Here is a 5,358-nt window from a genome sequence, read left to right as displayed (position 1 = left end):
GTTAATACTAGTTGAAAATAAGCCCTGAATAAGTCAATTCATATCCTCTGGCGTCAAATCAGAACATTGTTTGCCGAAAGGACACCAGGGAACCTTCTGAAAGGGAAGAATGCACTACTACAATGACATTTTGGAGGGCTAGAACGTTACAGCAACAATATCTAACCTTGTTTCCCCACAAACTTTTGAGGGGGACAGATTTCCTGGGCAGGTATTGCAGAGAATTTCCTAAAGCGAGTTTATTGACCCCACAACATGAAGTTTTTAAGCTAAGAATTGCAGAAATCAGAGGTAGAAGAGACGAGTTAGACTATCCAATGTACATCTGTCAAAGGATTGTTCTCCACATCGCATTTTTGGCTTTGCATTCATGAGAACATATCAGGTTCAGATGATCAAAGCGATGCCAATCGATACCCACGTGTGCAGTCAGATTTGGCTGTTTCTCTGATTTAGGAGACTACGCCTTTGTCTTCCATTAGCACTACATGTAGCCAACTGGAATTCATAGGCAAGAGGCCCCAAAAGGGATACAAACACCACACATGGGGGGGTGGAATCTTACTTTGCCTTGAGGAAATTTCAAATTAGGTTTAATGTAACTTCAGCTCTAACATTCAATAAGGGCTACATTCACTCATTTTGAAGTAATGGGGTTTTCCTTTGAAGAATCCATGAGCAAGTTTAAAAGCTGACAGATGCTAATTATTGCATGTTGTGGCAACACCCAAGAGCCCCAGTCCCTGTCCAGGGCCAGGACTCTGTGTTGGGTGCCGTACAAATACTGAACAGAAAAGGTGGTCCCTGCACCCCTCCCCCCATCCAAGTATAAAAACAGGAGACAAAACGTGGAGACGAACAGGCAGGGGAACATGAGACAATATTGGTCAGCACTCTAGGCCAGGGGTGGCCAACCTGTGGCTCCGGAGCCACATGCGGCTCCTTGTATAGGCACGAACTCCGGGACTGGAGCTACAGGCACCAACTTTCCAATGTGCCGGGGGGTGCTCACTGCTCAACCCCTGGCTCTGCCACAGACCCTGCCCCCACTCCACCCCATCCCCCCCAGCCACGAAACAGCTGATCAGGAGGTGCGGGGAGGGAGGGGAAAGGAGCTGATTGGGGGGCTGCTGATGTGTTACTGTGGCTCTCTGGCAATGTACATTGGTAAATTCTGGGTCCTTCTCACGCTCAGGCTGGCCACCCCTGCTGCAGGCAGTGGTCTCAGTATATCAACTGCCTGACTGTTGTCAAGTTAATCATTTTACTGAGAGGCTCTGGACTGGGGTGGTTCTGGGTACCCTTATTTCTCTAATGACACATGCACCTTTGTCTCAGCCCTATTTATAATTTGTGCCCAAAAAAAAGCCAGACACCCTTCTTCCCCATCCCCCTCTATCCAGAACCTTTACCCTGAACTAACCTTTCATCAGAGTCAGAATACTTAGTTACCTTCCTCCCCCCCACCCCACCCACCAATCACCACCCTACCTCACAGAAACATCTGTGCCCCATTCAGCATAAAGCTGCACTTGGAAGTCTTACAACAAAGCCTGTTTCAGAAAAAAATCCAGCCCAATTTTATATATTCAAGATGTTTGGGAAGTTTGGAGAAGTATCCAACCTTCTGGGAGCTTATTCGACTGGAACCCAATCAGTGATTTCACCTTTCACTAGTGGAATTGGGTGGCAGTGGGTCTACTGGTTCTAGGGTGGAATGGGTGTCAGGAGACCTAGGCTCTGCTTCAGGCTTGCTGTATGATATAGAGCAAGTTACTCAGCCTCTCCCCATTTTCACAAACAAGACAAAATTCTTAGCCACCCTGTAAGGCACTCAGAACTTCACAAATGGTATTTGCAAGTTATTTGTATTCAAATTATGCCCAGAGGGATGTTGTGGACCCATAGGCAAGTAAAAGCAGAAAAGCCACATACAAAGTAGTGAGACATTTGTCCATAAGCATTTCCAAATATTCTGCTTCTTCACTGCAATAGAGCAGAAAGCATCACAGCAAGTGATTTGTACTTGTTTTTCATTTAAAGAGAGACAAATTGTGGGAAATGGTTGCATCAGAGAAGCATGGTCTGACTATTGCTTAGCTCTGTGTAAGAGGTGGCAGACTGATCTTAGGAAGGGATGTGGACTTTATTTTTTCCAATGATTAATTTTTTTTCAAATCACCAGATGGAATGCTGCAAACAATAACCTTTACAGGGTAATCTCCATCCCTAACTAATTGTTATTTCCTGAGTGCCAATCAGATGGAAGAGATCCAGAAATCCCAGAGTCTGGACACCTGCTTCTGAGCATCTTTACAATTTTATTTTATCTTTCAGCTGTTTCAGTTACGATATGTGCATATATATCAGAGTTATGTACCTCACATACAAGCTCTCTATACACACTTATATGCAGTACTTTAAATATGCATCTGATCCTAATAATTGGTTTTGTAAGTTTCAGTCTCAACACACCAATAGCTGCAGAGCAACACAGCTATTCTGGTATCAAAGAACAAAGCAGGAACTCCCATACAATTATATTTTATCTCAGTGGAAGGTGAAATCATTAGATATTAGTGAGGTGCAGTGGCATAAAAATGATGTGTTAGTGGGGGTTCATTACCCTGTATTTTCAGAGCCAGGAAGATCAATGTGTTCATGCATCATGGATTAGGTGCATGCTTTAGTCTTCCCGGCTCTCCGGAAACCCAACATGATCTATTGCCAGCCATACATCATTGTTTCAGCATTGCACATTAGTGACAAAACTACAGTTTCCACTTGTCAAGCTGGCCAGCTGCTTTTCTCTGCACAAGAAAAAAAAAGCCAAAAGAAGGAGGAACATGGTGACCTCTGGGCCACACTTTGCAGTGAATTTCAACCTGTCAAACCTCTTATTTTTCTTTGGATCCATCACTTCCATAATCTAAGCCTTCCCTGGCTTTCATTGTTCACACCCAAAGCCCAGTAGTTCTCGAATCCTAGATGTTAGAGGTGGAAAAGATCCATTAGGTCATTTGACCCAGCCCCTGAGCCAATGCAGAATTGTTCCTTAATGTACATTTCCAGGGCCAGCTCCAGCTTTTTTGCTGCCCCAAGCAGCAAAAAAAGCCGCGATTGGCCAGCACATCGGCTGCAGCTCTACCGTGCCGCTTCATTCTTCGGCGGCAATTCAGCAGCTGGTCCTTCCCTCTGAGAGGGACCTGCCGCCGAAGACCTGGACATGCCACCCCTTTCTGTTGGCTGCCCCAAGCACCTGCTCCCTGCCCTGGAGCTGGCCCTGTATTTTTCTTAGTGATTGGGCCTGTCTAATTTTGTTTATCAATTGACAGGGCTCTTGCCACTTCCTGCCATTAGGAAGGTTTGTTTTCCCCTGGCAATTCACTATAAAAGTATTCTCTTCTGATAGCATTCCTTTACTCTTAGCCCCCTACAATGGTCATCTCCATCCTTTGATTACAGACCCTGCACTTGGATATATTGCAACCCATCTGTTTTCATCTTCTCTGTGCAGAACTATTTTTATTGCACTTCCTGCCCTCAAAACAGAATCCCTCCTCCCCCTGAATTTTAATTGTGTGTCCATATTCCCTCTGAAGTGCCCAGAACTGAGCATACTACTTAACTATAGGAGTGCCTATATAAGCAGGGTGATGTATCAGTCCATGTTATCTACCTAGGATAATTATCTGGCTCCCATTTCAGTACTACTTGAGCACCTCACAACCGTTAATGCATTTGTCCTCTAGCACCCCTATGAGGCAGGGCAAAGATATTATCCCCATTTTATGGATGGGGAACCGAGATCAAGATTACTTGACGCCCAAGGTCAAATGGTAGGTCTGCAGAAGAGCAAGGAACTGAAGCTGGGCTGTTGAGTCCCAGGCTAGTGCTATAATCACTGGACCATCCTTCCTCTCCTACACGCTAGCCCCTCTTGTCGAAAATTGCTCTGCTTGTTTCCAGCACAGGGACCATGACCTCTGGTGGAGAGCAGTTTGTTGACCCATATAGCATGGTTAAGTGTGTGAAGTGCAGTTACAAAGCCCATGGGAAAAGATGATCTTCTGATCACACTCACATCCTGAAGGGGAGTGAAAGTTTGCTTTTTTTACTAGGATTTACAAACCAAGCTGAGGGGATAGATTCCTCAAGATTCTACTTGCTAATGATGGGTAAAACTCAGGTGGGCAAAACTCAGGTGGGCTTGGGGGCACAAACAGACCACTTAAAATTGCAACAATTGGTCCAAATCTCAGAACACATTCTTACTTGCTTTCCACCCACTTCTCATCACCTCTTAGCATACCCTGCAAGAGGCTGCTCTTGTGCTAACTGGACGCTGCCAGTTCTGAATGAAACTGAAATCAACAAAAGGAGGAACAAGCCCCAACTCAAAGTCTGACTTTTCAAACACATTCTGTATATGGGTAAGAGCTCAGGAAGGGGAGTGGATTCTTGTTTCTCCCCAAAACCCGTCTGCCTGTCCCTACTATCTATTCTATAATCCATTTGTTAACTGGCAAGCACACAGCAGCTGTCTTCACTCCACTGCCGCCCCTCATAATGTAAGGTTTGAGAGTTGTGATGCTACTAGAGTGCCTCCGGGTACATTTGTTTTTTGGAACATTGATTAAGTGTGTTTGAAATATAACAATGTGCCAATATTCCCCTTGTTACATGACAGATAACTGCATTAGCTCTGCATTCACAGAGCAAATGCAGCTATTTCTCCTTATTATTTGCTAATGCTTACAAAACAGCTGACGGTTGGCTGAGCTCATTAAGGCAAATCATTTCTCTCTCAGCCTTGGATATTTCCCTGGTAATGATTCAATTCCAGTTGTGGGGAGATGCCCCTTCAGACTGAAGTGCATTTGGTGGGAACTTCACTTTCCTGCCTTCAAAGTACCTAAGCTATTGATATTGAACCTTGTGATGTACATTCACTAAAGATTAAATCCATTTTCTTCCCATCATTTGATGGCAAGATGCACATTTATTGAAATCCCTCAAGGCATGTGACCTCCATAGCCATACAGAAGCTTTCATTTTCCCCCTGCCTTCCACCCATCAAGGCCCCATCTCCATCACCATCCTTGTGGCTAGACTCCAGAGTGCTTTAGATAACACTTACTGGTAACAATGTATTGCTTGTGTACATAATACACAACTGGGAACGCCATCCTGGCTTCCTGTAGCATTGAGAGCTACAATGCAGGATGACCTCTGACAGGTGCATGGATGTATATCTATATTTCTATCCCTTTCACACTGTCCTGCTGTATTATGTCATGATGATTCAGCAATGAGCACATGCAAAGCTGTGTCCTGTTACAGTCCCATCAGCTAGTC

This window comes from Mauremys mutica, chromosome 22 (genome assembly GCF_020497125.1).
Source record: "Mauremys mutica isolate MM-2020 ecotype Southern chromosome 22, ASM2049712v1, whole genome shotgun sequence".
NCBI lineage: Eukaryota > Metazoa > Chordata > Testudines > Geoemydidae > Mauremys > Mauremys mutica.
Note: the sequence above shows the minus strand (reverse complement) of the source record.